Raw genomic sequence first — 23,699 nt, 5'->3', positions numbered from 1 at the left:
TTGAAATCTGGAATTTGTTTTATTATCGATTTCATATTTTGTAAAACTTTAACGAATTTTGATTCACAAACTCAAGGATTTCAAAGCGAGCGTTGGCAACGTTGTACAGAAAAAATATTTTTATCTCCAGCTCTCGAGACTCTGTATCGGAAATTCTAAAGATATGCTCAATTTAAAACTATTTTGCGATATTGCTCTTGAACTGAATTTTATGGTTTAAGTGCGAAGAACGTGATATTTAATTAATAAAAGTAACGGACAAAATGTTAAAAAATCGCTCCTTTGGACGTAATTTAAAATCTGAAACCTTTCATATTTTCTTTTTTCTTATTAACTTTTTCAGATAAAATGCTGAACAAGGCTTTGAAATAGTTATGGAGACATTAGATCGTTTGAGCAAGAAAGCAGGAAAAAAATCAGTAAAGTTCATAGTGCTTGGCGCAAAAGTTAGTGCAGTTTTGTCTCAACTTAATCCAACTTCTTAAAGCGTACCTATTGCGATGAAAGTAGCAGAAAATGCAGTGCTTCATGCGAAAATTGATGCAAATTTTTATATTAAACCTCTTTATCTGTTTGCTTTTAAACTGAGAAAGTGTTTTCTCTCAAGCAAGCCACGAAATTTAATATGGAGTTCATAAAATACTTTTTTGACTTTTTCTTGGGTTTTTGGTGTGACATTTTGAGTCTAAATGGACTTTTTAATTTGGAAATTCTGCTTATAATTGACCCTCAGGCGAAGTGAAGATTTGGTGTTTGGAAGCGCAAAAATTCAAACCTGTCGAAAGAATTTTAGTCCGGCAACTATGAATATGGTTATGATGATCTTCCTTCAACTACCGCTTTTCATCTCCCCGCACTCTATATTCAAGACACTGATATGATGATGTCACTGAACGGAAATGATGTCACTGACGTTCCGCGAGCGGGATTGTCATAAAAAGAAAATTAATCTTAATATGAGAAGAAGTTGAGGATTCTTATCTGATAAAAGGAAGAGAGCTATCAGAAATGGTAATGAGTTCTTCCCGCGATAATATATGCGAGGAATTATCTGATACAGAAATATGTTCTCCTTCGCTGAGTAATCTGTCAGATTAACTAGAAAATGATTCGATGTAACTGCTTCTTTTAGCGCAGTATGTGATTGGTTTGGACATCACCGGAACGCTGATTGAAGGCTTTTTTTTTTTTTTTTTAAATTTCTCATCAGGATAAAATGAGAGGGATTCATAAAGAGCAAAAATAGTTTTAAAAAAGGGGAATACTATAATAATTGCATGCTTATAATTCTGCTATTGCAAATATAGTCGACTCCTAATTTTCGAAATAACACGTGTCGACATTCAAACATCCAAAGTTAACTCATTTGCGGTTAAAAACTAAAGGTACTAACTTAAAAGCAGTTAATAAGATGCAAAATGAGTAAGTAATAACCCCCATTATTATGAACAGAAAAATACTGTTTATAATTTGCGTGTGTTTCCAAGTAGTTTAATCTGAAGAACAAGATCAATGGATTACATAAATTAAATTGATATGCATCACGGAAAGAAACACTTTAAAGTGCGAAGAAGTAAATATTACTTGAAAGGGAAAATGTAAGTTATAAGCGGTACTAAAGAACAACAAACCCAAAGAACCTCAACGGTTTCGTGAGTTCAAACTCGCCTAAAAACATTCGTGAGAACATTTTTCTTTTTACTGTATTTTGAGAAGAAAGAGATCGCCTCGATTGACCCCTTTACATTTTCGGATACATTTTAAGAAATAAAAAAGTACGTATATATTTAATAATAGCATGGTTCTGATAAGAATCGATTTGTTTCTGATTAAAATGAAAGACTACCTAATAAAATGCTATATTTCACTATTAGCAAAAATTAATAATAATTATTACTTATTTATTTTTAGGCAGACTAGTAACGAGTATAATGGATACAGGCCTAAATTAAAATAGTTGACCTAAGACGTGGCTATTGTAATAAAAAATAGTTATACATTTCACTCACTGACGGAAAATGAAATCCCAACATCAAGAAAAAAATCAATTTAGAGGAATTATATATAAGCAAGGCATTTGCGCAGGTCGCATATTTATCTGATAAGTGTTTCAAGGTCACAGGTTGCGAGAAGAACCATTTTAAAAATGGTCGTACATTAATAGCCGCTGTAGTCTTCACTATGGTGAATGCAAGCATGCAAACGATCAGAACATTGTATCATAGAAGTGCCATATGTCAATTTATGGAATGAAGTTTCATCCTGTCACATTTATTCGGTCAAATCAGCAACAATTCGTTCTAATTGCAGATGACAATTGCGCTCGATGTATCGTGGAATCATGTCCCGTACGTGTTTGACGTGATCAGGTGATCTACCAGATTAAGGCAACATATAAACCCTTTCTGAAGCACGTTGGATAATAGTAATGGCACAAGAACAAGTGTTACCCGATTGGAAAATGTCCCCTGGGATATTGCTCAAGAATGTCAGCACAACCGGTGCAATCATCAGTCTTACAAACAGATCTGCTGTTAAGGTGTGTGGTATAACGACGAGAGTGCTCCTGCTGTCATAGGAAACTGCTTCCTAGACCATAGCTCAAGGTGTAATAAGCTCAATGTGGCTATGCCGCAGACAGCTTAGTTCACCTGACCTCCAACACATGGCAACCACTGGCACTATGTTGTGTAATTTGAAGAAAAAGGCTAGAGGGCGCTGTTGCTCGCTTAGTTGTAAGAGAATAAAGTTTGTTCATGTGGAAGGAGGCGGCCTAAGAATACGCTCTGTATATAGTAATTAAATATTGTTAAAAATGTAAAAGTGTTAAAATTAGTGAACTCACTGAACCACCATTATCTGATTTGAAAGATGCACAAAATTATTAGATGGTGCATCGGCGTAAGGAATTAAGGCTTTGTGAAGATTTTAGGTGTTCGATCCAAGTGTTTCGATTTCAATGGATATTTCATATTCAAGGGACAATGGAATTCCAAATAAAGGTAGGGAAATCTTAAATTAATTATTTAGTGATTATTTGTAGTACATTAGTAAGTATTTATTATTGCTGTCGTGGGTGTATTTAAATTAAATAAAATGGAAGAGAAGTTAGATGGATTGAAACGTAAACGTTCCACATTGAGATCGACTGTTACTAGGTTAATTAAAGTGATTGAAGATAAATTAAAAATTGAAGGAGAGGAAAATTCGATTAAAGAATTACGAGAATTGTTTGAATTATTAACCGAAAAGAAAAATAATTTGAGAACGCTTGATGATGAAATGCAAGAGTTAATTGATGTTAACTTAATTGAAGAAGATTGTAGTATAAGCGAAGAATACAATGACAAATGTATAATTGCTTGTAGTCAAATTAAGCAGTTTCTAGGTGCGGTTACTGCAGTATCGCCAGCGAGGAATCCCCAAAGTTCTGATTTAAACCAGTCTAGTGGTAATGGAATTTTGCATGTAAGTTCCAGTTCTAGTGGGAGTAGTACGCTTAAATTACCAAAATTAATGATTGATAAATTTTGGGGAGACCCCAAACAATGGAATGAATTTTGGAATAGTTTCGAAAATTCGATACATAAAAACGAAACGCTTTCAAAAATACAAAAATTTGTATACTTAAAAACATTCTTAACGGGACAAGCTTCGAATGTTGTGTCAGGCTTTGAGTTAACAGAAAGTAATTATGATAGTTGTGTAGCATTGCTAAAGGACAGATATGTTCGAAAAACCTGATCATTAATTCATTCATGAATAAAATTCTCAATTTAGAAGCTGTTAAAAATTCTGCTAACGTAAAGGCTTTACGTAAATTATATGACGGATTAGAAGTTTTGATTCGTAATTTGGAAACTTTAGAAGTAACTTCTGGCTCATATGGACATTTATTAATTCCAATATTATTAAAATTAATTCCGGACGATTTAGTTTTGGAATTTAATCGGCAAAGAGGATCGAAAGATAAAGTTGAAGTTTCGGAATTAACACAATTTATTAAAACGGAAATAGAATGCAGGGAAGTTTCAAATCTAGTATTAAGCGAAAGGAAAAATCCTGTGCCTCCGCGAGTCGATCAATCAAAATATGAAACTAGAAAATATGTAAAAAATACACCCACGGCTGCATTTCATACTGCAGTTAACCGAACATGCATTTTTTGTGGCAATTTGCACGAGTCATTTAAATGCGAAGTGAATGTTTCTGATAAATTAAAGAAACTAAGATCCGAAAACCGCTGCTATTCTTGTTTAAAAAATTTCATACATCAAAAAAGTGTCGAAATAAAACTAAATGCAATAAATGTGGCGGTATGTATCACAATGAATCGATTTGTACTAATAAATCCCCTGTAAACAAAAAGTCGAAACAAGGTTATTCCGAAAATGCAACTGAATCTCTGACTTTGAATTCTGAGGAAAGAAATAAAGTTCAAAACTTAAAATTGATTGCTTCTGTTCCTTAAGGTGATAATAATAATGACTGTAACGCCAGGGAAATATTATTACAAACTTGTACAGTTTATGCTTGTTCTAAGTATAAATCAAATTTAACTAGATTAATTCTTGATCAAGGCAGTCACAGATCCTTTATAACGAAAAAATTGGCCGACTATTTAAAACTTACTCCAATCCGGTATGAAAGACTTTCTGTTTATTCATTTGGTGCGACGAAGGCAATGAATCATTCCCATCCGGTTGTTGAAATCAAAATTCAGAATTGGAAACAAAATAATAAAATAAAAATTGAATGTTTGATCTCGGATGTTATTTCCTCGGCATCCATCAGTGTGCCTAGTAAACAAATCGCAGACTTCATGGAGCATATGGGGTTGCAGATCGCCGATTGCGCAAGAAAAAATAACATAGATGTTGAGATATTAATTGGGGGGGGATGAATTCTAGAATGTAGTTTATTCTGAAAGAATTAAAATATCTGAAAGGTTGTACGCAGTCAGTTCTGTGTTTGGTTGGGTTGCCGCAGGAATCGAGAAAAATAAAACAAACAAAAATTGTTCTGAAAATTTAGCGGTAATGACAAACACTGTTGTGTTGAAAGATTTAAGAGGTTTTTGGGAATTAGAACATATGGGAATTAATGATTCTGATGATTATTCCGATATTGACTGCGAAATAGTAGACCAGTTTGAAAGAAATTTGCAGTTTAAAAACGGAAGATATGAGGCAAATTTAATCTGGAAATACAGTCCGAATAATCTAGGAAATAATTTTGAGGTAGCTAAGAAACGATTCGCAAACCTTCACAATAAACTAAGTAAAACTCCGGAGATTTTTCAGGAATATAAAAATATAATTGAGAACCAGATATTAGAAGGAATTGTGGAGGAATGTCCGAATAATGATACAAATTTGGGATATTTTATGCCTCACCAAGCAGTGATACGACCTAGTGAAGCTACTAAGGTAAGAATTGTGTACGATGCTAGCTCAAGGACAGAGGACACGTATTCGTTAAATGACTGCCTTGAATCGGGACCTAATCTAAATCCAAATATACTAGACATTATGTTAAATTTTCGTAAGTTTAAGATAGCGTTTTGTGGAGACGTTGAAAAAGCCTTTTTGATGATAGGAATTGCTGAAGGTGATAGAAAATTTCTAAAATTTCTTTGGTTTAATGAAAATAATGACTCCTTTAAGATTATGCAAATGTGTCGCGTAGCTTTCGGTTTGACTATATGTCCTTTCATTTTGGCCGCCACTATAAAATATCACATTCGAAAATATAAAGATAAAATGCAGGACAGTTTCCAAATGTTAAATTTTTCTGTCTACGTCGACGACCTATATTTTGGAGCAGGAACGGTTGAAGATGCATATCGGTTATCTGTAGATGCGGTTAACATATTTAAGGATGCTGGGATGAATTTCAGAAAATTAAGAACTAATTCTAAAGCATTAAACAATTTATGGGTCTCAGATGGGATTAAGGAATCAGACAACAAATTAACTAGTGAATCGAATTTCTTAGGCATGATTTGGAATTCCATTGAAGACGATATAAAGTTAAATTAAAAAAATTTAATTGACTTTTCTACTGGAAACGATTTTGCTACAAAAAGGAAACTTTTGCAAAGCATCTCCCAAATATACGATCCATTTGGATTTATTGCACCCTTTGTTATTCGGGCGAAAATTATTATGCAAGAAATCTGGTGTTCCGGTTCTGACTGGGATGAGGTCCTTCCTGCAAAGATTAAGGACAAATTCAACATTTGGCGGGAGGAACTTAATGATTTAACTGAAATATCGATACAGCGAAATTTCTTTGATGACGATCCAATGAATATAAGCCTTCACCTATTTTCGGACGCTAGTCCTAAAGCATATGAGGCCATCGCATATTTCAGATATTGTACGAGTGATTCTAAAATTTAAACTTCCTTTATCATGTCAAAATGCAGGGTTGCACCTTTAAGAGCAATCACTCTTCCTCGTTTAGAGTTAATGGCAGCACTCGTGGCTGCTCGAATGTATAAATATTTGAAAAAATTGTTTGGTGATTTAATTGAGGATGTTTATTTTTGAAGTGATTCCGAAATCGCCATTACTTGAATTAAAGGTTCGCCGAATAATTGGAAACCATTTATCGCCAATCGTGTTACAGAAATACAGAGTATATGCAAGAAAAAATTGTGGAACCACTGCGAAGGAAAACAAAATCCTTCCGATTTACTAACTCGAGGAATTAGTGCTCAGTCACTAGTTAAGAATGATCTGTGGTGGCATGGGCCACACTGGTTACGTTTTCCTACTGAAAACTTTCCAAAACAAAAGAAATTAAAACCAAATTCAGAATCGTTGGAGTTAAGAAAAAGTATTATTTTGACTGCACCTGTAATTAACAATGAATCCCCAATTTTGCATATAGAAAAATTCAGTTCTTTAGGAAAATTACTTCGAATTACTGCCTATGTATTTAGATTTATTGGGAGGCTTCGGAAAAGGTCTACAGGGAATGGACCTTTAAGTGCTTTTGAGATTAAAGCAGCTGAACATTATTGGGTAAAAATTACGCAACGAGAATCGTATCAAGCGGAAATAATTAAGTTATGAAATAAAAAATAAATTCTCGATTCTTCCATCTACTCCCTTAATCCAAGGCTTGATGAGGAGGGAATTCTTCGGTTGAAAGGTCGCATTCAATTTGCAGACTGTCACGAGAATTTAAAACATCCTATTCTATTACCCTCAAAATGCAAGTTTACCGAGTTGATCATCATGGACTCGCATGAAAGGGTATTCCATGCTGGAGTTAATTCGACACTAACTCAGATCAGAGACAAATATTGGATCATTAAGGGAATTCAGCGTGTTAAGACTATCATCAGCAAATGTGTGATATGCAAACGATATAGTGCTCCTCCTGGGGTACAAGGATATCGCTCCACTTCCTCCAGACAGAATCCAAGAGTCGCCTCCATTTGCTGTGACCGGGTTGGACTTCGCCGGTCCATTTTTTTACGAAAGACAGGCAATGTAAAGTTTACATGCTGTTGTTAACGTGTGCGGTCACTAGTGCCTTACATATAGAGATAGTAACTGATCTCAGCACTGAAAGTTTTTTGCTAGCTTTCCGAAGAGTTTTAAGCTCGCCGAGGACTGTGTACTACCGTGTACTCCGATAATGCCAAGACTTTTAAAAGAGCTGATAAAGAACTAAAACATATTTTTAAAACTTTGAGTGACTCATCTGTGAAAGAATTATTTTCTGCTAGAGGCATAAATTGGAAATTTATTCTTGAGAGGGGCCCATGGTGGGGAGGGTTTTGGGAGCGTATGGTACGAACCATAAAATCCAGCTTGCGAAAAATTATTGGTCGATCATCCTTACTGTGAAAGAGCTTGAAACAGTGCTCATTAAAATCGAGGCAATGATTAATTGTAGACCAATTACCTACGTGTTTACCGATCCCAATGAACCTTCTCCACTAACACCCTCTCATTTTCTGGTTGGTAGACGATTGCTATCTCTGCCTGCTAATAAAATAACATCAAATAATTTGATTGGGTCAAGAAATTCAATTATTAAACGATATAAATACCATCAAGATATTTTAAATCATTTTTGGAAGCGTTGGAGATCAGAGTATCTTTTTAATCTGAGATCTGCCAATATTTGTCCTCCACACTCTAACGCATCTCAGTTTAAAATCAACGATATTGTCTTGATTCATGACGACAAACATCCCAGAAATCTCTGGACAATAGGTAAAATTTTGGAATTAATGCCAGGCAGAGATGGTAAAATAAGATCTTGCATAATTAAAACACCTACTGGTACCTTAAAAAGGCCTATACAATTGTTATATAATATGGAACTTAACTAATGTTTGTATTTTGTATTTTTATGTTTGATTCTCCTGACCTTGCTGATAGGTATCATTTAATGTTTTGTAAAATTTTATGTGCTTATAATTATGTATGCATGTTTGTTATATTTAACCATTTCTCCAGGATTTATTGTCGAAATATTAATTTAATATTCTAGAATGTATTATTGAAAAATGAACTCTCCACCAAGTTCAGGTGGGGAGTGCTGTGTAATTTGAAGAAAAAGGCTAGAGGGCGCTGTTGCTCGCTTAGTTGTAAGAGAATAAAGTTTGTTCATGTGGAAGGCGGCGGCCTAAGAATACGCTCTGTATATAGTAAATAAAATATTGTTAAAAATGTAAAAGTGTTAAAATTAGTGAACTCACTGTGTAAGGATCTTAAGTTTTACTAACGTTTATTTTATTTTTAATCTTTACTATCACTTCTTATTTTCTACTTCCGGCCAGAATTATAAGCGTTAATGTATTTATGCAAAGTTTGTCTGGCGAACGCCAAGTATTTAAGTTGTGGCTTTTTGCCAAGCGAGAGAGAGGAAGCAGTGAGTCGAAGCAGGCCGCTTACCTTAGAAGTTTTACGCAGTTGCTGGTTGCCTTCCAGGCCAGAGGTTTTAATCCTCTTGATAAATTTTAAACGTATTGTAGTGTTCACAGTTCTCTGTACTACATACGGCTTCCTGTTAATATAAGGCAAATCTTCCACGTTTATTATTTTAATGTTAAATTAGAGTTTAGTTCTATTTTTATATTTTTACGTTAGACCCCAAGTAGCGGGTCTGTGTATTCCGAAGTACGGAAGCTATTGTAAATAGAGAAAAAATAAAGGGTTTTGTATACCCTTCTTGTGTATCCTGTCTACTTCCCACAGTTTTGAACATAGATTTAGTAAGCTCTCTGTTCCGAGTCAGGTCCTTGCATGTTCCCGAAGAAGGTAAGACGGAACATTGATCCTGATAGTGGCGCCCAACGAAGAAGAATAACCATGGCCGAGTTTCAAGAAGAACCTGTGCTGCCTGCAGAAACGGCTCAGAATCCAGAAATGCCAGCTGCCGCTCTGGAAGGATTCGGTTACATCGTCCAGACCATGCGCGCTTCGATGAAACCAGAAGCAACATTTAATGGAAACTCACCGGTAACCAGTTTTTTGGAAAAATTGGATGACCACTTCATGCTCTACTCCGTGCACGAATTTCAAAAAGTTACCTTAGCTACCAGCGCTTTGAGGGGCCAAGCGCTTAACTGGTTCAAATGTATAGGCAGAAGTCTCTTGGGTCAAGCAGGAAGTCCCACCTATACTTACGAGAATTTCAAGACTGCCCTAGTAAAAGCCTTCCGTGTTGTAAGGGATCGTGCGAAATTAGAAACGGAACTTTTTAGTATATATCAACAAAGAATCGAAAACCTCTCAAGCTTTATTTTAAGAAAAATTCACGTCTTCAAACTCTTGTATGGAAACCGTCCGGATCCTGAGATAATTCAAGTGATTTTGCCGAGGTTACTGCCCCAAGTGCAAGACTTTATTGAATTAAGAAATCCGACTACACTGGAAAAGTTATTTGAGCTAGCAATCCAGTTTGAAAGTAGAAGAACGGCGGACGTCGAAGGAAGACGCCAATATCAACAGCGAAACCAATTTGGTGCGCCAAGACTACAGCAAACTCAAGCACACGGCTACAGAAGCAAAGCAAATCAGTGGGCAAGGAAACCCGAGCATTCAAAAACAGCCGGCGAACGTCGACAGTTCAATAGCAATCCAGGAAAAAAATCTCAAGGCCAGTGGGAAAAGAAGGAAAGCACGGAAATGAAAAATAATTTAAACTAAAACGGATTTCTGCTGACGGGAGGGTGCGGAAATCCGAAGGCCAAGAAAGCCCCTCTTCCTTCAAGTTAAATACAGTAATGGTGAAAAATTTGACTCTTCCGAAGATTGAAGTGTTGGTGAATAATATCCCAGCCACCGCACTCCTGGATACAGGCGCGCAGTGTTCCTGTGTGGCAGAAGAATTTTTTAGGAAGTATTTTCGCAAATACCGCATATATAATTCGGATAATACGACAGTGTTAGCGGCGCAAGGAGAAAAATGTAAGTGTATAGGTAAAGTACCGCTGTATATCCGTATCAAGGACGAACAAGTAAAGGTGATGTTTTTTATAGTAAAGAATCTGCAAGCACATATAATCTTAGGAATAGATTTTCTTTCAGAAGCACAAGCAACGCTGGATTTTAATGAAGCGTCCCTTAAGCTGACAATGAAACCAGTTCGTGCAGAAAAGGCTGAACCGCCGATGTTAAATCTTGACCACCTGCCTAATGACGAGCAAGGAATAATCCGACAAGTGGTAAGTGAATTTGCTTCGTTATTTAGTGATATTCCAGGATTTACTCAGGTTACTAACCATAGTATTGACACCGGAGATTCAATGCCAGTTCGCCATAAAGCATACCGGTATGATAAGAATAAGGAAAAAATTATAGAATGGCATATCACCGATATGCTACGTAAAAAGAACATAACGCCCATCTCAAGTAGTTATGCTAGCCCGGTGGTTTTATGTAAGAGAAATAATGACTATCCTTTGACACATCCAAAAAGGTGGAGATTCGCGATTGATTACCGTAAATTAAACTCCATAACTAAATATCCGGTATATCCGTTACCTATTATTAAAGAAATTTTAAGGAACATAACATCCACCAAATATATGACGACTTTAGACTTAACGACTGGTTATTTTCAAATAGGGGTTAGGCCTGAGGACGTGCCTAAGACTGCTTTTATAACCAAGTCTGGCACTTATGCATTTTTGCGTATGCCGTTTGGCCTTTCAGGGGCCCCGGCAACATTTCAGCGATGTATGGACATTGTGTTAAGACCTGTTCTTGGAAAGTCCACATTTATCTATTTAGACGATATCATTATTACTAGTGATAATCTCGACCAACATGTACAGGATTTAAGACAGGTGTTTTCTTTATTAAATGAGGCCGGTCTAAAAGTTAATGTCGAAAAGTGCAAATTTGCAGCCCCTGAATTAAAATATTTAGGTTTCAAGATATCTCAGAAAGGAATAGAGACAGACGAATCAAAAATAATCGCTGTACAAAAGTATCCGACACGGCAAAGAAGCTCTCTTCTTTTCTAGGACTTTGTTCATATTATAGGTCCTTTATAAAAGATTTTGCAGCTATCGCTGAGCCATTGTTAAAATTAAAAAGGAAAAAGGCAAGATTCTCGTGGACGGCCGAAGCCAATAGTGCTTTCGAAAAATTAAAACAAGCATTAACGCAAGCCCCTGTGTTGAAATTTCCTGAAAAGGATGAGAATTTAGAAATTTCAGCGGATGCTTCGGATTATGCGGTAGGAGCGGTACTTTCGAAAAATCAGCAGCCCGTGGCATTTTTTAGCCGAACTTTAAATCAAACACAAAGAAACTATTCCGCGACCGAGAGAGAGGCACTTGCAGTTCTGTTAGCAGTGCAAAAGTTCCGAGTCTATTTTGGAAAGGCGCCGATAACAGTGTACTCTGATCATGCGGCGTTAACTAGATTGTACTCAGGGAAAAACTTATCCCCAAGGTTAATAAGATGGGCACTCAAGCTACAAGAATATAATCTGGTAATCAAGCATACCCCCGGAAAGGAAAATATCGTGGCAGATGCCCTATCAAGAATTAAAATAGATGAACAAGGTAATACTGTAAAGGTGGCAATGCTGACAGCGTGTACAATAAATTCCCCAGAAACTGTAATAACCGAACTGGGTAAGGATCCTGAGTTTGGAAGCATTTATGAGTATTTAAAGGATCCTGAAAATTTTAGCCACCAAGATATTGTGGCGATAAGAAATAGGGCGGCCCATTACGAACTAAAAGATGGTCTATTATTCTATACAAAAACTACAAATTCCCACAACGAATTTCGACCTGTTATCCCAGCTAGTCTTAGATTAAATATCCTGCAGGAGCTCCATGACAGCCCTTTAGCTTCTCATGCTGGTATTCGGAAAACTATCCAACGCGTACGCGAGGCAGTCTATTTTCCTGAACTGCAAAAGCTAACAAGGGCGTATGTCCAGTCCTGCCCAACATGTCAAGCAGTTAATTATATTAATTTCCGCCCGGCCGGGTTTCTAAATAGTATTAAATCCGAATATCAAAATGAAATAATTGGCATCGATTTATTGGGCCCTTTCCCAAAAAGTCAGTTAAATAAAAGTCGCTATCTCCTTGTTATGGTTGATCATTTTAGTAAATGGACCGAAATTGTTCCCTTAAAACGAGCCTCCGCGAAATTAGTTACTGATTCTATTTTAAATAAATATATTTTAAAATACGGGGCGCCCCTAAAAGTTATATCGGATAATGGTCCTCAATTTGTAAGTAATATATTTGAAGACATGTGCCAAAAACTGGGCATACGTCATTTAAAAATGGTCCCGTATCGGCCGCAATCAAATATAGCGGAACGGGTCAATAGAAATATAGTGAAAATTATCCGTAGTTATGTTAAAAATTTTCATAAAAGCTGGGATAACTATGTCAATGAATTTGCTTTCGCCCTTAGGACCGCAAAACATGATACAACGGGCAAAACTCCTGCTGAGTTATTTCTAGGCAGAAAGATTATAACGCCGTTAGATAAATTATTTTATGTGCAACAAAGAGCCCCAGAATTTAAAATGGGTGATATAGAAAAACTAATTAAGGAAGCAAAGAAGAATACTGAAGTAGCACAGAGAAAACAAAAATTATATTATGACTTGAAACGACGGGGAGTAACTTATAAAGTAGGAGATGAAGTTTTAAAAATTAAGCATTCACTTTCTTCAGCACCAGAAGATAAAACTGCCAAATTTTTTTCCACGATTTGAAGGACCATATGTTATAGAAAAAATAACTCACGCTGTAGTAGTGTTAAAAGCCAGAAATGGTGAAACCTGCTCCGCAAACATTGATCAAATCAAACCCTACTATGATCGTAATAAAATGCAAATATTTTCAGATCTTTTGCAGGATCCGGCACGGCAGACACAGCAGGCACAAGCTCCAGAGGTGGAACAACTACAAGTACAAGGGCAAGCCATTAAGAGGCAGGAGCAAGTGAAAAGAAAGTTTCCCCGCGGGAAAAGTGAAGGTAACAAGAAAAAGAAGCCGTTCCACCGTCCAGAAAAGAGAGCTCGCGAACACCACCCCCAGAATGAAGAAGGGAGAAGGACGACGTATGCAAAGAGAACCAGGAGAAATGACGGCAACTATAACCCGGCTCTAAAACGGAAGATCTACTCATCCGACAGGACTCTCCGCAGCAAATGTCGCCGAACTGCGGAAGGGCCATCAGCGGCGGAGGAAAAGTTACAAGGAAAATTCGAACGGCCAGCAACGAGGTCCAAGCAGGAACACGAAAGAAGTTTCCCGGTTCCGCCAAGACCAGCTGCCATCAAACGACCAAGACCACAGGCAGAAGCGAAAAAGAAGGTATTCAAGGGTGACCGAACTGGTGAAAAAAGGAAGCTTCTAGAGGAAGGCACTGAAGGGCGAGCCCGTACAAGAAGGAGGATAAATCAAACAACTATCTGCACTACCTTTAAGGACTGGGCCCAGAAAAGAATGTCCGAATATCACAAAGATAAGTAAAATTTTATGTTACTTTGCAAACTTAAGTTAATCTTTCATTCTTACTGCAAGTGGCAGATTTCAAGAAGTTTTACCTCATGCGAGGTCTACCTTTATCGCCAAAAGGGCGAGAAATGAGTTGTTACCGATTTTGGTATTATGTTTTTCAATTACTCGCGCGCAAAACTAAAGTTGATGTATAATAGCGTTGTGTAAAGACTTAAATATTGTAAAATGTTATTGCATAAATTTTATTTAAAACATTCTAGCAAGAAAGAAGTTTTAGTCTGAAAGACTTTTTGAAATGTAGTATTTCAATGTAGAAAGAATTGGCACTTGCTTTGAAAAGAATAGAAGTTAACAATGTACTACTAATGTATGTTTTCAAATGTGTAAAATTAACGGCATGTTAATATGTTCTTATATACAATGTGAACTGTTATTTTAAATGTTAAGAAATACCGTGATATGGTAAAAGTGAATGTTAAAATTTTTTTATTCGTGTGACTGTAAAAAGACTAAATCATGGTGAATATGTGTTAAAGGTTGAATGATGTAGTTAGGCTCTCTGACGCTACACTTCAGAGTTAGCCACTTTTAGAATAGTACCTCAGGGTTTAGAGTTGAAATTAGGGTGTGTTACAAGGTCTTGGTATGTTGAATTTTAACACGTTAGTGTTTTGATTGTAGGAGGAAGTGTTGAACACGTAGACAGAAACACATTCGTGTTTGGTGTTCTTTTACAACACATGTCAGAGAGCACAGGGAGAGATAATTAAAATAGTCATGAATGAAATAAGAATGTTAAGAGAAATATAATTATACATGTTACTTGCCATTTCATTTTGTAACATTTCATTAAACTAGTTTTCCTTCCAGATCTCTGGAAGAAACCAGATTTGAATAAAAGCTCCTGTTTAGATGCAGTACAGATGAAAAAAATTGTGTGTCCTGGGAGCTGCTATTGTAAAAACAAATTTCTTTCTTTTAAATTTCTAGTTTCTAGCGAAAAATGTTTGTAAAAGATTGGCCTCGCGTTAGATTCTAGAGCTAAAAGTTTTCAACAAGGTCGTTTTAGACCTCAGTTTCAAACTAATTAACTCTGGCGGGAAGTATGTAAGGATCTTAAGTTTTACTAACGTTTATTTTATTTTTAATCTTTACTATCACTTCTTATTTTCTACTTCTGGCCAGAATTATAAGCGTTAATGTATTTATGCAAAGTTTGTCTGGCGAACGCCAAGTATTTAAGTTGTGGCTTTTTGCCAAGCGAGAGAGAGGAAGCAGTGAGTCGAAGCAGGCCGCTTACCTTAGAAGTTTTACGCAGTTGCTGGTTGCCTTCCAGGCCAGAGGTTTTAATCCTCTTGATAAATTTTAAACGTATTGTAGTGTTCACAGTTCTCTGTACTACATACGGCTTCCTGTTAATATAAGGCAAATCTTCCACGTTTATTATTTTAAAGTTAAATTAGAGTTTAGTTCTATTTTTATATTTTTACGTTAGACCCCAAGTAGCGGGTCTGTGTATTCCGAAGTACGGAAGCTATTGTAAATAGAGAAAAAATAAAGGGTTTTGTATACCCTTCTTGTGTATCCTGTCTACTTCCCACAGTTTTGAACATAGCTTACTTATATTTAGTAAGCTCTCTGTTCCGAGACAGGTCCTTGCATGTTCCCGAAGAAGGTAAGACGGAACATTGATCCTGATAACTGAACCACCATTATCTGATTTGAAAGATGCACAAAATTATTAGACACTAAGACAGAAACGGTTTTTCATCTGAGAACAAAATCGAGCTTCACGCCGCCTTCCAATGAGCTGGCATCACAAAAGTCGCAGATGGCTAGGATTTGGAGTTATTGACAGGATGTGTAGCTCAAAATTGTCCCTTTTTAAATAATCGATTTGTTACAGTTTGCTGTGTCACTCTGATATCAACAGAACCTCGAATGTCTGCTGCAGGTGCAGTGTCATGCGCCAAAAACATGCGGAGAATAAGGCAGTCTTCTATTTGAGCGGTGGTATATGTGAAGCCGGATCCCGGCTGCTTTAATAATGTTTATTATTATGATTAATTCAGCTTGTATTTTCTGAATATTTACTCACAGTTAAAATGTTATTATCTAAGCCTAATTCTTCAGTTTTGTTCTAAGGATATACCTCACTTGGTTTTATTTGTACTAAAATTTCATACTGAGTTCAATACGTACATACATTTTTATTACTTTTTTCCTTACCAAGGAGCACTGCACCATAAATATATATACAATCAGATATTATATGCAATAATATATGTTCCGTAAACCAATCTACACATAGATTTTATCGTATTTATTTAATTCATTTAGTACCTAACATGATATTACTTATGTTAATGCAATTCCTTCACTATAATTTAATATATTTGTAATTCCTGTTAGTACATAATATGGATATGTGTAACTTTCCATTGGTATTTGCACAATATGAACACAACATGTGCTTATGCACAGTTTTATTAACTTAATTTGTAATTTGTTTTGCCTCGTGATTTGTAATGTATAAATATTTGTACAGATTTCATCTTTACATCTGTACCTGCATGTGCACCTTGTCCTTATTACATTTGTTTGCCTAACTTATATCGCAATAATAAAAAATTAACTAAAATATGTATTGAATTAGTATTCTGTTGTTCCATGTTACGCGTCGTCTGAAGTTTGAAGTACATATAATGGCGAATCCGCGCCATTTTGCGTTCCATTGACCATCTGCTTCAAGTGCTGTGGCAGCCTGTAGCACTTTAATCAGTCATATTCGTCAATAATATTTGTACAACATTAGAATTACAAGCCATTGATTAATTGTAAAATATACTTGTATGAACTGTGACTGCGACTAAGTGTAACTTGTGGCAAATCATTGAATAGACTTTAAGCGACTTATCTCTATTTCTAAGATGAAAGACAGCTTAAGAAGGGTGTAAAAGACTCTTTTAGTCAAAGTTCAAAATAATTTAACAGAAGGCACTTGTTGTTCTTGCAAACCAGCCAGCATTTATGACTTAACTCAAAAGTAATGAATTCAAAGTAAAACTAAAGTAAGTTAGCCAAATGCTACGCAGAAATAAATAATGCATTGGCTCAAGCCTATACCGGCGTGACGAGCGCTATTGGCTAGAACAACGCAACGTTGAAGATAGACTTCTATCGAAGAATTATAACTAGTAACGAGGCCTTTAGGAAGTGGAATATGCTCTGATTAAACAATCTAAAGCTTCCCTTTGAATACTTATCTCTTTGTACATCATCTGAATACGCAATATACGTATTATTAAAATAAAAAAGGTATAATTTTGGTGAAATAAGGGTATGGTATTTTTTGCACTTTATTCTTACCAAAGTTATACGAATAAAAAAAAACCTGAAGATATTATCGTGTTTTACATGTGAGGATGGCGTATTTTAAATACTATTAAGTTTAATAGTGTCTGGTATACATTTATTCCATTTTACCGCTATGTAACTAAAAGCACCGACATATGAGAATCAAATTTATTTAAAACGGTTTTTTTACATTTGCAAATACTATCTGTAATTAAAAATAGAAATATACTAAATAAATTTACGTATGTGAAAATATACGTAGATTTCACGAAAAATACACGTATAACCACAGCAGTAGATTCAGTAAGAAAAGAGTTGATTCACGCAATGTTTTGCCAAAAATGCAGTTTATACGCAGTAAAAGGTACAGGAGATTTACCTGAATTTTTACCAAAATTATACCTGTATGCACAATAAAAAACAGGGAAAATTTACGCACATTTCTGCGTAAAATATAGGCTTGTAAAAAAATAAATATTAGGCAGATTTAAGTAAGTTTGTGATGTTTTACATTCAAGTTTTACGTTTTTTATACAAAGGACCATTCGTAAATTGAACGTATATTTTACGTGCAATTTACGAACGCCTACTGCCTGAGATAGCACTAAAATTAATCAACTCTGTGTTTAATTATTAAGTAGTTTTATTTATAACCTTCATTTGGAAGAGAATATTATTTAAAAACAATAACACAGAAATCGCTTAACTCCAAGCGTGATTGCTTTGCGGAAAATTACATTAAAATTATTAAAATTCTCTCTCTCTTATTTGGTAATCCTTTTTTGAAGATTTTTAGAGTTATTATTTAGATTATAAACCTACAAAAAATTCCTTTCCGATGACTTTGTATTTAGAAAATGTTTTAACTAGCCTGTTCCTTTCGCTGTAGCATTTGTTTATTTTGAGACGCCTTTTTGTATTATGCGATATTTAAGCAGAATAAGAAAGCAATTTCAATTCCATATTGAACGTGTGTCAAGAATGAGTGAGGATATTCTCTTACAGTTGGCAATGCGAGACCGTGTTTGTTATGTCTATCGTCGCCCCTGAGGTTCTTGATTAAATTCTTCTCAATGATAGAACAATTACATTTCAGTCGCAGTTATCTATATATAAGGAAAATCATCGCAGAAGAGAAAGAGAAAAGAAGAAAAAAGAATGCACAAATTTCTCATCTCTTAAAGCTGTGGGGTCGAAGCGTTACTTACCCAATTAATCGTTAGTATAGGCAAGTGAGGATCAGAGACATCAAAGAAAGAAAATGAATTACATATAAATCACTACTTTAATATATCACTTTATTTTACAGTCTAGAAATGAATGTGATGATTGGCACTGCTTTTAGATAGAAGTTTATCAATTTCCAAGGTAATTTCAGTAAGGTTAAGTCTCAGGCTCGATTTCAGTGAGGCACTTTCAATGCGATTATTCTTTTTTGATTTAATTTGTTTGAGAGCAGAAAAAGCACTTTCACACACATGTGGTCTGCCAAATAGCGATAACATTTGCAAAGAGAATTTGTGCAGTTTGGGAAAATGTTCTTTAGAAATCAGTTTCCAGAAATGTTCAGTGACATCATATTTTTTAGCCTGGTAGAATGGATCTGCCTGAAGACCACAAATTTCCATTTGTCAAAATGTTAGATAATACGTGTGAGACAAAACTTCTTCTGGGTGGACTGAAAAAAAATAATAATAAACGAGAAATTCCACCAGAAAATGATATTTCATCCATCATTTTATTCTTTAGAAGAAAATAACGGAAATTCATCATTTGCGACATCTTAGTTCCCTTGCGAATCCCTCTTTTATCAATATTCATCTTATTTTAATGTATCATGCACCATGAATAACTATTTATGTCGACTTCTGGCATTAATACTGTTGTATATTACGTTTTTCCCTAGCGTCTTCCATGGGGTTGTTTAACAATGAAAGTTTTGTTTTTAGGGAGTCAAAATCTTGGATTCTGACCTGGAACTCTTTCTTGATATCAGTAATTATTTCATGAAACATACTAAAATGTGTCATTTTCTTCTTTTAGCTGCTGACAAATTATTTGCCTTCAGTGTAATTTGCATTACATTAAGATTTTTGCAAAAGCCTTCAATAAGCCCATAAAACTGGGATATATTTTGTTTTCTGATTTGTAGTTTCGATTTTAAAGCATTTAGATGGGATGTTAAATCTGTCAGAAAAGCAAAATTATTTTAAAACCGGATTTCTTCCAGTTTTTCTTGATACTCATGCCCAATGTTTTCTCTTTTGAGGAAAGCAAGAATTTCATTTCTCAAGCCAAAAAAACTGTTGCAGACATTTTGCAACACTTAGCCAGCGCATTTGACAATACAATGAAAGGTCACCATACTCAGCATCAAAATTGTGCACAAATGAAATAAATGCTTTGTGGCTCTGGGCTTGGTCTCATTAAATTTACAATAATAGGGGGACCGGAAAGTAATGTCGTTTCTGCGCAGGTCCACAACAGCATGCTAAGGGCAAAAGTGAAAGCAAATCCATGTCAAACACTCTTAACCAACCTTGGTCGACCATCCAAGAACATTTAAAGCAGAATGGAAAAATAAGCAAAGCATGTGTTTGAGTCCCCCATAATCTGTCCGAAAAGAACAAAACCAACCTACCCATCACATGCAACGTATTGCTTCAACGGCACCATACAGAACCATTTTTGATCGTTTGATTAGTGTATAACGTTGCGCGCCTCTAACTTGCACGCAACCAAGGGTGACTGTGAAATCTTGTATAAACCACAGAGTCTTGTAAAGGGTTTAAGTCCCTTTTATTCAACGTAATAAATTACAATTGCGTCCTCTTGACGCTTACAAACTGTGCCAACTTGGCAGTCAAAATAAAAATAATAACCTGAAAAGAAAATAAAGACAAGATTCTAACTACGAGGCTCTCTAAAATAACTAACTCACCGCGTTTTACAATACCGCTGCTAATTCAGCAGACTTGAAGCTCACTGGAACGATGACCACTACTTCCCGCCAAGCACATAGGCCGCAACGCGGGGTTCTTCAATTCTCGCTAACTACCTCCGCGCTCGCTAAGTAAGAGAATCTCTCACACCGAACTTGTTTCCTTCTATTTAAATCAGAATACTTCCGCTGATAATTTGAATCCTTGCGCGTTCTACTCAAATTTACATATTCTGGCATTGGCAGTTCCAGGGGAAAGTAAGGCTTGACAGGAAAGATAGTTTAAACTTAAAATAAATGTTAGTTAAAATAAATATAAACCCTACATTTGCCGCTGCCAGAATTTGGAAAACTTGGAAGCAGGTCCTACAAACGACCTGTTTTAAGTTTATCTAATTCTGAACTAACTGGCGAGAACCTCGTTTACACAAAAAAAAAAATCTTATGTAACAATTATATAGTATTAAAATTCTGTTACTCGTTACAAAGCTTTCTTCTTACAGCAACTTTTCCTGGACTTGATCAATCAATCTTGGTCTTTCCTTCCAGCATCTGGAAGGAATAAGTATCAGTATCTTTCTACATACATTATAATTTACACTTTCTTGACACAATAAATTTTCGTTTTTAACGATTCGTTTTTCTTAGTTATTGCTTACTTCACATTCATTCAATTTTTCAAGCATTAATTTAACTTTACCCTGGCTCTCCACCGTGTGTGGTGTCAAACGGGAATATTCGTGTTTTAGTCTTACAACACTTCCCCTAACCACCATGATTTGTTAGAATTCCCCTGCCATCCTTTGTAGGTGGTGTTTTCGTCTTTACCACGGTTTCTTTACCCGGTTCATCTGTATTTTTGCTTTTCTTAAACGCCGGAGTTTGAAAATCATTTTTTCTTTTTGATACCGACGTCCGGGTTGTAGAAGTGCTAGGTCTCTCTTCAGTTCTCCGTTTCTTGGGTGGTGGAATAGTTGTTGCAGTCTCTGGCCCTTCTATTTCGTTTAGACTTGAGTCCTGCAAGAAACTTTTAAGGATTTCAAAATCATTTGGATTATAGTATTTTTTCACCTGGTCGGGACTTGCTTTACAGATTTCCCCTCTGTCGTTCTTAAGATATAATACTACCCCTTTGATTTCCTGAATTACATAGGGGCCTTCAAACTTTGGAGCTAGCTTTGCCATAAAATTGTCTGGGGCACTTGATAAAGAAAATTTCCGCTTCAATACTTTATCCCCAACTTTAAAATCTGCTTCACGGCGTTTTCTATCATAATATAACTTTTGTCTATTTCTTGCCGTATCCGAGGTTTTAAGCGCCTGATCAATCAACTTTTGCACATCTTGTTGTTTAAACTCCTGCTCTCTTTGTTGCACAAAGAATAATTTATCTAAAGGCGTAATTAACTTTCTGCCTAAAAATAATTCTGCTGGAGTTTTTCCCGTAGTATCATGATGTGCCGTTCTTAAAGCATAAGCTAATTCATTTATGTAGCCATCCCAGCGCTTGTGATGTGTGCTCACGTAACTGCGAATTATTTTTACTATGTTTTTATTAACTCTTTCTGCTATGTTAGCCTGTGGTCTATACGGAACCATTTTGATATGGCGTATGCCAAGTCCATTGCATATGTTTTCAAATATTTGACTAATGAATTGTTTTCCGTTATCGCTAATGACTTTTATCGGTGCACCGTATTTTAAAATGTATCTGTGTAAGAATGCATCTGCGACTGTTTTGGCTGACGCGCGTTTAAGAGGAACAATTTCTATCCATTTTGAAAAATGATCTACTATTACTAAAAGAAAACGATTTTTATTTAACTCGCTCTGGGGGAAGGGACCAAGGAGATCTATTCCTAAAATTTCATTCGGAAATGTAGCGCGAATGCTATTTAAGTACCCGGCCGGGCTGTAATTAATATCATTTATTAACTGACATTGATTGCAGGACCTGACATACGCCGTTACTATTTTGTATAATTGCGGGAAATATACCGCCTCGCGTACCCTTTTTATAGTCTTTCTGACCCCGAGGTGGCCCGCTGTTTTTTTTTCGTACAACTCCCTCAAAATGCTTAATCGAAGCGAGGCTGGGATGACTGGCTTATACTCAAGATTTTCGTTTGTTGTTTTCGTATAGAATAATAAATTATCTATTATTTCAGAGTTTTTTGCTCTATTTCTTATCGCATCGACATCTGTGTGCTCAAAGCTTTCGGGGTCTTTCAAATAAGCATAGATATTTCCAAATTCAGGATCAGCTTTCAGTTCAGTAATAACCGTATCTCTAGAATCTAAAATTTTTGAAGTCAACACAGCGCATTTAAGTTCATTTCCTTCGTCGTCCAGTTTTATACGAGAAAGTGCGTCAGCTACATTGTTATCCTTACCCGGTTTATATTTTATTGTGATATTATATTCTTGGAGTTTTAAAGCCCATCTTATTAACCTGGGCGTTAGGTTTTTTTCCCGAGTAAAGTCTACCAACAGCCGCATGACCGAAAAGACTGTTACTGGCGATTTGCCGAAATAAACTCGAAATTTGTGTACAGCCATTAATACGGCTAATGTTTCTCTTTCTGTAGCTGTATAATTCCTTTGTGTCTGATTCAATGTTTTACTAAAAAATGCCAGCGGATGGTTATTTTGCATAAGAACCGCACCCACCGCATAGTCTGACGCATCTGCCGCAATTTCCAGGTTTTCGTCCCCCTCAGGGAATTTTAAAACAGGGGCATTAATAAGCGCTTCTTTTAATCTTTCAAAAGCTGTGTTAGCTTCCGCTGTCCACGTAAATTTACTCTTTTTTCTTTTGATTACTAAGAGTGGTTCAACAATATTAGCGAAATCTTTTATGAAAGATCGATAGTAAGAACATAATCCAAGGAAAGACGAAAGTTTCTTGGCGGTGTTGGGCGGTGGGAAATTCTTAATAGCTTTTATTTTTGAATCTTGCGTTTCTATACCCTTTTGCGAAATTTTATAACCGAGATATTTAAGTTCTTTAGTTGCGAACTTGCATTTTGAGGCGTTAATTGTAAGACCGGCCTCTTTTAATAATTTAAAAACTTGTTCGAGGTCATTAATGTGTTGTTCCAACGTAGTACTCGTTATAATTATATCATCTAGATAAATTAAAGTTGATTTTCCTAGGACAGGCTTTAGAACAATGTCCATAGCTCTCTGGAATGTTGATGGGGCCCCACACAACCCAAAGGGCATGCGTAAAAATGCATAAGTGCCCGATTTTGTTATAAACGCGGTTTTATGTATATCTTCGGGTCTCATAGCTATTTGATAGTAGCCAGACGTTAAGTCCAAAGTAGACATATATCTTGTCGATTTGATCTGTCTAATGATCTCGTCTATAACCGGCAAAGGGTAAACTGGAAATTTAGTGATACTATTTAGTTTTCTATA

The sequence above is a fragment of the Stegodyphus dumicola genome, chromosome 2, assembly GCF_044657685.1.
Source record: "Stegodyphus dumicola isolate Sdum_Otavi_A_Nest chromosome 2, ASM4465768v1".
Taxonomy (NCBI): Eukaryota; Metazoa; Arthropoda; class Arachnida; order Araneae; family Eresidae; genus Stegodyphus; species Stegodyphus dumicola.
This window is presented reverse-complemented; position numbering follows the sequence as displayed.